This window comes from Panulirus ornatus, chromosome 5 (assembly GCF_036320965.1).
Source record: "Panulirus ornatus isolate Po-2019 chromosome 5, ASM3632096v1, whole genome shotgun sequence".
In the NCBI taxonomy this organism is placed as follows: Eukaryota; Metazoa; Arthropoda; class Malacostraca; order Decapoda; family Palinuridae; genus Panulirus; species Panulirus ornatus.
The window spans coordinates 31,638,367-31,651,435 of NC_092228.1; the positions used below are offsets into that span (position 1 = coordinate 31,638,367).

Here is a 13,069-nt window from a genome sequence, read left to right on the forward strand (position 1 = left end):
TCACAACATCAGACAGAGAGGAGAGTGTCTCCATCCAGACACACTTGCTGCCTCCTAACCATTAGTGTCTTACTCTCACAACATCAGACAGAGAGGATGTTATGCCTCTTATCTAACCTGACACATCAGCCGGGGTCTCAGGACGTTGATAAAGTCATGGTCGGATCCCCTTATGTATCTATCATGTGACCTCAGGTGAGTTATTGAACTTTATCGCTGATCATACAGCGTTATTAGGGGTTAATGATGGTGGTTATTAACCTCGCTTACACGCACACATACACACGAACAAGGTTGTATATAAGCCCGGCTAGCTCAGTCGGTAGAGCACGAGACTCTTAATCTCGGGGTCGTGGGTTCGAGCCCCACGTTGGGCGGTAACAGTTTTCTATGATGTAAGATGAAACAGCCTCTGAACATACCCTCCACCGCTCGTCTAGATCAACCAGTCTGCTTAACATAAGACAGCTGAAGAGTCATTCAGTCCTAAAGACAAACCACAATTCCGTTTGAAAAAGTGAGTGATGACGCACGAGAAACTGAAGGAAATGAGTCACTATTTACTGCTGCACATTGTACATAACGTGTTGTTCATCATCTCAGCTGTTCATTACGTGTTGTTCATCATCTCAGCTGTCATTACGTGTTGTTCATCATCTCAGCTGTTCATTATGTGTTGTTGATCATCTCAGCTGTTCATTACGTGTTGTTGATCGTCTCAGCTGTTCATTACGTGTTGTTCATCATCTCAGCTGTTCATTACGTGTTGTTCATCATCTCAGCTGTTCATTACGTGTTGTTCATCATCTCAGCTGTCATTCCGTGTTGTTCATCATCTCAGCTGTTCATTATGTGTTGTTGATCATCTCAGCTGTTCATTACGTGTTGTTGATCGTCTCAGCTTTTCATTACGTGTTGTTGATCATCTCAGCTGTTCATTACGTGTTGTTCATCATCTCAGCTGTTCATTACGTGTTGTTCATCATCTCAGTTGTCATTACGTGTTGTTGATCATCTCAGTTGTTCATTACGTGTTGTTCATCATCTCAGCTGTTCATTACGTGTTGTTCATCATCTCAGCTGTTCATTACGTGTTGTTCATCATCTCAGCTGTCATTACGTGTTGTTCATCATCTCAGCTGTTCATTATGTGTTGTTGATATCTCAGCTGTTCATTACGTGTGGTTGATCATATCAGCTGTTCATTACGTGTTGTTGATCGTCTCAGCTGTTCATTACGTGCTGTTCATCATCTCAGTAAGCTATGTAAAGCAGGATTTCCAGACAGTAAAGGATTCAAGAATTTTAAGTTAAAAAGGTGGAAGTGTAGTGTAGTTGAGTGCAATGTGATTGCCCCACATTTTAACAGTGACTTAAAAAGTGATATAGACAATCAGAAGTTTAGCTTCTTAACTGATGAAAGTAATGACATTACGGTAACGAAACTATTGGGTATCGCTGTCCAGTTCTATTCTGAAAGTAAGAATTAGATTGTAATGACTTTCTTGGACCTTGTTGAGCTGAGTTACTGTAATGCTAATGAGATATGTGATGCCATCAAGAAGTCCTTGAAAAATAATGGGTTGGAGTTACAAAACCTTGTTGTAATTAGCACGGACAATGCTTCTGTGATGACAGGTGTTAACAGTGGAGTGTATGATACACTCAAGTTAGAAGTTCCTCATCTGATCCTGATCAAGTGTGTGTGTGTCATTCTCTACAGCTAGTTGTCTCATATTGCAGCAGAGTGTCTCCCTAGGAACCTTGCTCTTATCATCAGAGAAACCTATAATTGGTTCTCCCACTCTGCCAGTGAGGGTTAAGCTCCAATAAAATTTATACAGCTAAGCCAGACTCGATGGCTGTCAATTGAATCAGCAATTGTCATAATACTGCAACAGTGGGTTGAACTTATGACTCACTTTGAAATGACAAGAAATGATGAAAGGTGTTACACATATCAGAATCTCCATGACATGTTTTGTGACAAGAAAAACTATGCCTTCCTGATATTCCTGCAGCATATTCTTGGGGAAGTTCAGTGTGTAAATGAGAAATTTGAAGCTGAGGTACAGGATCCTAGCAAACTGCTAAGTGACCTTATTCAACTTATTGATTCCATAAGTTTTGAGGTGCTCATTCCAAGCAGAAATTGAAGGAAGGAGATTCAATAGAGAACTACTTAGACCCACATTCGTACTTGGGGTACGAGTTTGAAAAGGAGATGGCACAATGTAAGCTTCCTGATGAACAGGATATTCGAGGAAGATACATACAGTTTGTAGTGGAGTTGGTGAGACAGCTTCGTCAACGTTTGCCAGACAATGTCCAAGTGTCACAGTCAATGTCATCACTGAGTACAAGTGAATGTCTGCAACCCATAAAGCCTGGAATACTGGAATTAGCAAAGATGTTTACTGATAACGAAAAATTCTCACACGCATTGAGTTCCAGTGGAGGAAGCTTCATCATGCATTGTTGATACAGAACACTGTGACCCTAGCACTCTGGGCTGAAATAGCCTCGTACAAGGATGCAACAGAAGGAAATTCCTTCAGTAACCTCTCTGAGTTGGCTTTGAATATGCTGGTATTGTCTCACTCCAACACTGATGTTGAGCGAATCTTTAGTTATATCAACATCGTGAAGTCAAAGCTTCGAAATAGACTGAGCATCAAAAGCTTAAATGCAATACTATCTATCAGGTATGGACTAATATGAAATGGAAACTGTCGTTATGATTATAAACTGCCTGAGGAAGTCCTAAAAAATACTGGGTTATTGAAAAGATATGAGTTATCACAACCACAACCTGGACCCTCACATAGACCACCACAACCCCAGGTCACCGAGGACGAAGAGACTGTGGATTGGTAATTAGCAGATCTGGAATAATGGTGAGTAGTTTAGTGTTAAAGCAGTCAGTCGTACCTGTTATTAATAATTTGGCACGTCAAGGAGCAGAGATAATTCGAAGAGCATTTTTCGCTGTCATCTTAGCAAGTTTAACGTTTTTTTAGCGCTTTTCGGGAGAGAATCTAGCGCCATATAAAATATGGTTCAGCAACTTTGGTGCTCAAAAGGTTTCAGTAGGTCGTTGGTGGTGAGTCAGGACGGGTGTTCGCGCTGTTCTGGTTATCCGATGTGTTTTATCTTGATCACGGAGTGGGACAGAGAGAAATGATAACCTAACTTGATGAATATGAGAAGTTTCCTGGGCTCTGGGATCCCCAAAATGGATCGTACTACAATAAAACCGTCAAGTATGGTCGCTGGGTTAGCACTGCACGGGGTATCTGGCAATTATTTCACATGATCGTAAGAAAAATTAAAGAATTAATAAACATCACTTTTCTTTATCTTATTTTTTTTTTTATATTTGAAATATTTCATTCATTGATTTCAATCAGATTCGGTAAAAGTTGTGATGATTCAACATTGTGTTTGTAAAACGTCCACTGTGGATCTTCCTCCGTTCCTGAAATACTAAGATAACGACCTTGTGGACGCCGACCACAACACGTCAACACCCCAGTCACAACCCCACGTGGTCACGCTGGCCTCAACCAGTCACAACCCCACGTAGTCACACTGTCTTCAACCAGTCACAAGCCCACGTGGTCACGCTGGCCTCAACTAGTCACAACCCCACGTGGTCACGCTGGCCTCAACCAGTCACATCCCCACGTGGTCACACTGGCCTCAACCATTCACAACCCCACGTGGTCACGCTGGCCGCAACCAGTCACAAGCCTCACGTGGTCACGCTGGCCTCAATCACTCTATATCAACTGTCACCTGCCACCAATTATTGTATCAGATGGGCAATGCCTGGAAGACGAGAGCGATGTGCTTTCAGAGTATATCTTCACAGAAACTACATAATAAAAATAATTCTGTAACTATAGCTTTAGAATGATTCAAAAAAGACAAAGTTACATGAAGCATAAAAACGGTCTTAGAAAAGGAGAGTTGCAAGTGTAGCAGCAGCAGGTGTTGGTCAAGATGTTATAACCGGCAGGTCATGATGCGGCCCATCATGGTACACACACCATCCATAGACCACACTTACACTACACTTGACCCAGCCTTGTGGCACCCGCGCCAGCCAGGTACTCACTGGCAGTCAACATTATATCATGACAACAAACTTGGACCTACAACTAAACACAACTTATAAATAATAACCCAGCTGGCTAGATTGACAACCATCATGGCGGTCCGCCAGACTCCCAACTCCTCTGTTCATCAACATCTTTACGTCATCTCATAGAAAGGCATATTTACACAGTAAGAGTGTATGTGGCACTCAATCTCTCTTGGTATTTCTTCACACAAGTCTCTTTTCCAAGTTCACTTCAGCTCGCCACCTCTTCTCCCCGACATTGTTTCCTCTTTTTCGAAACCTCTTCAGATCTTCACTGTCGTCTCCACAAGATGGTGATCAAACATCACACCAGCTGCCCCTTTCAGCACATTTACACCCAAAAATCTTTCTTTTACACGTCTTTCAATTAACATGTAATCCAGTCATGCCCGCTGACCATCTCTCCTACTTACATACGTATATTTGTGTATATCACATTTTACAAACCAGGTATTCCCGGTCACCAGTCCTTTACACACACACACAACACAAGTTGTTCACCATTTCCATGGGCCTCAGTTATACCCTCCACTGCCACATTACTTACCTTCGCATTTAAATCACCATCACTAATACCTGGTCTCTTACATCGTAACTGCTGACACACTCACTCACTTGCTCCCATAATACTTCCCCTTGTTCTTGACTTTAACTGGCTACCTCGCTAAGTGCCATTTGACCTGACCTAATGGGGCAGGACAATGGTCATTATCTTCACTACTCTCTGGACACCACTGGTCCTTGGCCTCAGCCACTACACTCTCCACTTCAATGATATCTCACTAAACTCATAAAATTACTGATCTTTGACCGAACTCTTTCAGATAATGTCAAAATCCTAGTTCATCGTCAAGATCTTCACTATAACGTTGGATGAACATACTGAATGTTGGAGATTCGAACCCATGACCTTGATCTTTGAGACTCAGGCTCGGTGATAATGTGTACCACACCAGCCAGTGAATTCCAATACTTAGTCACCTAAATCTTAAGACCTCACATGTACATACTAAACTCTAGATAAAAATATGGTCAACGAAAGATATTTCATATATCTGGTTTTAAAACTGATAAGATCAGGAAATAAGATTTAATCATTATCATTATCGGACGATTATAATGCCCAACAACACAGGTTAGGTACACAATATATTTCCTACTAACCTACACGTGAAGTGACAATCCATACCACTTGACAACCAGCATACTATATCCTTCAGTAGCAGATATCATATTATACTTAATGATAATAATAATCATAATGACTATAATAATGATATTGATAATAGTAACGATGATCATGATAATAATAATGATAATGATAATGATAATGATAATGATAATGATAATGATATATAATAATAATGATGAAGATAATGATAACAATAATAATAATATGGTTGCGAGGCGTGGGCTATACATAGGGTTGTGCGGAGGAGGGTGAATTTGTTGGAAATGAGATTTTGAGGACAATATGTGGTGCGAGGTTGTTTGATCGAGTAAGTAATGAAAGGGTAAGGGAGATGTATGGTAATAAAAGGAGTGTGATTGAGAGAGCAGAAGAGGATGTATTGAAATGGTTTGTTCAAATGGAGAGAATGAGTGAGGAAAGATTGATAAAGAGGATATATGCGCCAGAGATTGAGAGAACGAGGAGAAGTGGAAGACCAAATTGGAGGTGGAAAGGTGGAGTGAAAAAGATTTTCAGTGATCGGGGCCTGAACATGATGGAGGATGAAAGGTATGCAAGGAATAGAATGAATAGGAACGATGTGGTATACTGGGGTCGCCGTGCCCTCAATGGATTGAACCAGGGCATGTGAAGCGTCTGGGGTAAACCATGGAAAGTTTTATGGGGCCTGGATGTGGAAAGGGAGCTGTGGTTTCGGTGCATTAAACATGACAGCTAGAGTCTGAGTGTGAACGAATGTGGCCTTTGTTGTCTTTTCCTAGTGCTACCTCGCGTACATGCGGGAGGAGGGGATTGTCATTTCATGTGTGACGGGGTGGCGACGAGAATTAACAAGAGCAGACAGTATGAATTATGTACATGTGTATATATGTATATGTCTGTGTGTGTTTATGTACTTATACGTTGAGATGTATAAGTATGTATATTTGCGTGTGTGGACGTGTATGTATATACATGTGTATGTGGGTAGGTTGGGCCATTCTTTCGTCTGTTTCCTTTTGCTACCTCGCTAACGCGGGAGACAGCGACAAGTTATAATAGAAATATATATATATATATATATATATATATATATATATATATATATATATATATATATATATATATATATATATATATATAGATAAAGATATATTTTATTTATCTATTTTGCTTTGTCGCCGTCTCCCGCGTTAGCGAGGTAGCGCAAGGAAACAGACGAAATAATGGCCCAACCCACCCACATACACATGTATATACATACAAGTCCACACACGCAAATATACATACCTATACATCTCAATGCACACATATATGTAGACACACAGACATATACGCATGTACATAATTCATACTGTCTGCTTTTATTTATTCCCATCGCCACCTCGCCACACATGGAATAACTACCCCCTCCCCCCTCATTGTTGCGAGGTAGCGCTAGGAAAAGACAACAAAGGCCCCATTCGTTCACACTCAGTCTCTAGCTGTCATGTAATAATGCAACGAAACCACTGCTCCCTTTCCACATCCAGGCCCCACACAACTTTCCATGGTTTACCCCAAACGCTTCACATACCCTGGTTCAATCCATTGACAGCACGTCGACCCTGGTATACGACATCGATCCAATTCACTCTATTCCTTGCACGCCTTTCACCCTCCTGCATGTTCAGGCCCCGATCACTCAAAATCTTTTTCACTCCATCTTTCCACCTCCAATTTGGTCTCCCACTTCTCCTCGTTCCCTCCACCTCTGACACATATATCCTCTTAGTCGATCTTTCCTCACTCATTCTCTCCATGTGACCAAAACATTTCAAAACACCCTCTTCTGCTCTCTCAACCACGCTCTTTTTATTTCCACACATTTCTAATACCCTTACATTACTTACTTGATCAAACCACCTCACACCACATATTGTCCTCAAACATCTCATTTCCAGCATACCATCCTCCTGCGCACAACTCTATCCACAGCCCACGCCTCGCAACCATACAGCTTTGTTGGAACCACTACTCCTTCAAGAATACCCATTTTTGCTTTCCAAGGTAGTGTTTTCGACTTCCAAACATTCTTCAAGGCACCCAGAATTTTCGCCCCCTCCCCCACCCTATGATTCACTTCCGCTTCCATGGTTCCATCCGCTACCAGATCCACTCCCAGATATCTAAAACACTTTACTTCCTCCAGTTTTTCTGCATTCAAACTTACCTCCCAATTGACTTGACCCTTAACCCTACTGTACCTAATAACCTTGCTCTTATTCACATTTACTCTTAACTTTCTTCTTTCACACACTTTACCAAACTCAGTCACCAGCTTCTGCAGTTTCTCACATGAATCAGCCACCAGCGCTGTATCATCAGCGAACAACAACTGACTCACTTCCCAAGCTCTCTCATGCACAACAGACTGCATACTTGCCCCTCTTTCCAAAACTCTTGCATTCACCTTCCTAACAACCCCATCCATAAACAAATTAAACAACCATGGAGACATCACACACCCCTGCCGCAAACATACAATCATTGAGAACAAATCACTTTCCTCTCTTCCTACACGTACACATGCCTTACATCTTCGATAAAAACTTTTCACTGCTTCTAACAACTTGCCTCCCACACCATATATTCTTAATACCTTCCACAGAGCATCTCTATCCACTCTATCATATGCCTTCTCCAGATCCATAAATGCTACATACAAATCCATTTGCTTTTTTAAGTATTTCTCACATACATTCTTCAAAGCACACACCTGATCCGTACATCCTCTACCACTTCTGAAACCACACTGCTCTTCCCCAATCTGATGCTCTGTACATGCCTTCACCCTCTCAATCAATACCCTCCCATATAATATCCCAGGAATACTCAACAAACTTTTACCTCTGTAATTTGAACACTCACCTTTGTCCCCTTTGCCTTCGTACAATGGCACTATGCAAGCATTCCGCCAATCCTCATGCACCTCACCATGAATCATACATACATTAAATAACCTTACCAACCAGTCAACAATACAGTCACCCACTTTTTTAATAAATTCCACTGCAATACCATCTAAAACTGCAGCCTTGCCGGCTTTCATCTTCCGTAAAGCTTTTACTACCTCTCCTCTGTTTACCAAATCGTTTTCCCTAACCTTCTCACTTTGCACACCACCTCGACCAAAACACCCTATATCTGCCACTCTATCATCAAACACATTCAACAAACCTTCGAAATACTCACTCCATCTCCTTTTCACATCACCACTACTTGTTATCACCTCCCCATTTGCGCCCTTCACTGAAGTTCCCATTTGCTCCCTTGTCTTACGCACTTTATTTACCTCCTTCCAAAACATCCTTTTATTCTCCCTAAAATTTAATGGTACTCTCTCACCCCAACTCTCATTTGACCTCTTTTTCACCTCTTGCACCTTTTTCTTGACCTCCTGCCTCTTTCTTTCATACCTCTCCCACTCATTTGCATTTTTTCCCTGCAAAAATCGTCCAAATGCCTCTCTCTTCTCTTTCACTAATAATCTTACTTCTTCATCCCACTACTCACTACCCTTTCTAATCAACCTACCTTAAACGCTTCTCATTCCACAAGCATCTGTTGCGCAAGCCAACACTGTTTCCCTAAATATATCCCATTCCTTCCCCACTCCCCTTACCTCCTTTGTTCTCACCTTTTTCCATTCTGTACTCAGTCTCTCCTGGTACGTCCTCACAAAAGTCTCCTTCCCAAGCTCACTTACTCTCACCACTGTCTTCACCCCAACATTCTCTCTTCTTTTTCTTCAACTTCGCCTCCACAAGAAAATGATCAGACATCCCTCCAGTTGCACCTCTCAGCACATTAACATCCAAAAGTCTCTCTTTCGCGCGCCTATCAATTAACACGTAAACCAATAACGTTCTGTGGCCATTTCTCCCACTTCCATACGTATACGTATACTTATATATATATATATATATATATATATATATATATACATATATATATATATATATATATATATATATATATATATATATATATATATATATATATATATATATATATATATATATATATATATATATATATATATATATATATATATATATATATATATATATATATATATATATATATTTCTTTTTTTTTCTTTTTTTACTTTGTCGCTCTCTCCCGCGCTTGCGAGGTAGCGCAAGGAAACAGACGAAAGAAATGGCCCAACCCACCCCGATACACATGTATAAACATACGTCCACACACGCAAATATACATACCTACACAGCTTTCCATGTTTTACCCCAGACGCTTCACATGCCCTGATTCAATCCACTGACAGCACGTCAACCCCGGTATACCACATCGATCCAATTCACTCTATTCCTTGCCCTCCTTTCACCCTCCTGCATGTTCAGGCACCGATCACACAAAATCTTTTTCACTCCACCTTTCCACCTCCAATTTGGTATCCCACTTCTCCTTGTTCCCTCCACCTCCGACACATATATCCTCTTGGTCAATCTTTCCTGACTCATTCTCTCCATGTGCCCAAACCATTTCAAAACACCCTCTTCTGCTCTTTCAACCACGCTCTTTTTATTTCCACATATCTCCCTCACCCTTACGTTACTTACTCGATCAAACCACCTCACACCACACATTGTCGTCAAACATCTCATTTCCAGCACATCCGTCCTCCTGCGCACAACTCTATCCATAGCCCACGCCTCGCAACCATACAACATTGTTGGAACCACTATTCCTTCAAACATAGCCATTTTTGCTTTCCGAGATAATGTTATCGACTTCCACACATTCTTCAAGGCTCCCAGAATTTTCGCCCCCTCCCCCACCCTATGATCCACTTCCGCTTCCATGGTTCCATCCGCTGCCAGATCCACTCCCAGATATCTAAAACACTTTACTTCCTCCAGTGTTTCTCTATTCAAACTTACCTCCCAATTGACTTGACCCTCAACCCGACTGTACCTAATAAACTTGCTCTTATTCACATTTACTCTTAACTTTCTTCTTTCACACACTTTACCAAACTCAGTCACCAGCTTCTGCAGTTTCTCACATGAATCAGCCACCAGCGATGTATCATCAGCGAACAACTGACTCACTTCCCAAGCTCTCTCATCCCCAACAGACTTCATGTATATATATATATATATATATATATATATATATATATATATATATTTTTTTTTTTTTTCTTTTTTTTTTTTTTGCTTTGTCGCTGTCTCCCGCGTTTGCGAGGTGGCGCAAGGAAACAGACGAAAGAAATGGCCCAACCCACCCCCATACACATGTATATACATACGTCCACACACTCAAGTATACATACCTACACAGCTTTCCATGGTTTACCCCAGACGCTTCACATGCCCTGATTCAATCCACTGACAGCACGTCAACCTCGGTATACCAAATCGATCCAATTCACTCTATTCCTTGCCCTCCTTTCACCCTCCTGCATGTTCAGGCCCCGATCACACAAAATCTTTTTCACTCCATCTTTCCACCTCCAATTTGGTCTCCCACTTCTCGTTCCCTCCACCTCCGACACATATATCCTCTTGGTCAATCTTTCCTCACTCATTCTCTCCATGTGCCCAAACCATTTCAAAACACCCTCTTCTGCTCTCTCAACCACGCTCTTTTTATTTTCACACATCTCTCTTACCATTACGTTACTTACTCGATCAAACCACCTCACACCACACATTGTCGTCAAACATCTCATTTCAAGCAAATCCACTCCACCCTCCTGCGCACAACTCTATCCATAGCCCACGCCTCGCAACCGTACAACATTGTTGGAACCACTATTCCTTCAAACATACCCATTTTTGCTTTCCGAGATAATTTCTCGACTTCCACACATTCTTCAAGGCTCCCAGAATTTTCGCTCCTCCCCCACCCTATGATCCACTTCCGCTTCCATGGTTCCATCCGCTGCCAGATCCACTCCCAGATATCTAAAACACTTTACTTCCTCCAGTTTTTCTGCATTCAAACTTACCTCCCAATTGACTTGACCCTCAACACTACTGTACCTAATAACCTTGCTCTTATTCACATTTACTCTTAACTTTCTTCTTTCACACACTTTACCAAACTCAGTCACCAGCTTCTGCAGTTTCTCGCATGAATCAGCCACCAGCGCTGTATCATCAGCGAACAACAACTGACTCACTTCCCAAGCTTTCTCATCCCCAACAGACTTCATACTTGCCCCTCTTTCCAAAACTCTTGCATTCACCTTCCTAACAACCCCATCCATTAACAAATTAAACAACCATGGAGACATCACACACCCCTGCCGCAAACCTACATTCACTGAGAATCCATCACTTTCCTCTCTTCCTACACGAACACATGCCTTACACCCTCGATAAAAACTTTTCACTGCTTCTAACAACTTGCCTCCCACACCATATATTCTTAATACCTTCCACAGAGCATCTCTAACAACTTTATCATATGCCTTCTCCAGATTTATAAATGCTACTTTCAAATCCATATATATATATATATATATATATATATATATATATATATATATATATATATATATATATATATATATATATATATATATATATATATATATATATATATATATATATATATATATATATATATATATATATATATATACATATATATATATATATATATATATATAGGGTTGAGGGTCAAGTCAATTAGGAGGTAAGTTTGAATGGAGAAAAACTGGAGTAAGTAAAGTGTTTTAGATATCTGGGAGTGGATCTGGCAGCGGATGGAACCATGGAAGCGGAAGTGAATCATAGGGTGGGGGAGGGGGCGAAAATCCTGGGAGCCTTGAAGGATGTGTGGAAGTCGAGAACATTATCTCGGAAAGCAAAAATGGGTATTTTTGAAGGAATAGTGGTTCCAACAATGTTGGATGGTTGCGAGGCGTGGGCTATGGATAGAGTTGTGCGCAGGAGGGTGGAGTGGATTTGCTTGAAATGAGATGTTTGAGGACAATGTGTGGAGTGAGGTGGTTTGATCGAGTAAGTAACGTAAGGGTAAGAGAGATGTGTGGAAATAAAGGAAGCGTGGTTGAGAGAGCAGAAGAGGGTGTTTTGAAATGGTTTGGGCACATGGAGAGAATGAGTGAGGAAAGATTGACCAAGAGGATATATGTGTCGGAGGTGGAGGGAACGAGGAGAAGTGGGAGACCAAATTGGAGGTGGAAAGATGGAGTGAAAAAGATTTTGTGTGATCGGGGCCTGGACATGCAGGAGGGTGAAAGGAGGGCAAGGAATAGAGTGAATTGGATCGATGTGGTATACCGGGGTTGACGTGCTGTCAGTGGATTATTTCAGGGCATGTCAAGCGTCTGGGGTAAACCATGGAAAGTTGTGTGGGGCCTGGATGTGGAAAGGAAGCTGTGGTTTCGGACATTATTGCATGACAGCTAGAGACTGAGTGTGAACGAATGGGGCCTTTGTTGTCTTTTCCTAGTGCTACCTCGCAAACATGAGGGGGGAGGGGGATGGTATTCCGTGTGTGGCGAGGTGGCGATGGGAATGAATAAAGGCAGACAGTGTGAATTGTGTGCATGGGTATATATGTATGTGTCTGTGTGTGTATATATATGTGAACATTGAGATGTTTAGTTATGTATATTTGCGTGTGTGGACTTGTATGTATATACATTGCGTATGGGGGTGGGTTGGGCCATTTCTTTCGTCTGTTTCCTTGCGCTACCTGGCAATCGCGGGAGA

At 41.4% G+C, this 13,069-nt stretch overlaps 1 non-coding gene across 1 annotated transcript; it reads left to right on the forward strand.

Moving 5' to 3' along the window:
- The first annotated feature begins 304 nt into the window (after window positions 1–304).
- TRNAK-CUU (transfer RNA lysine (anticodon CUU)) lies at window positions 305–377 on the forward strand. The gene has a single exon. It is a non-coding gene; the product is annotated as a tRNA-Lys (tRNA).
- Window positions 378–13,069: the final 12,692 nt, after the last annotated feature.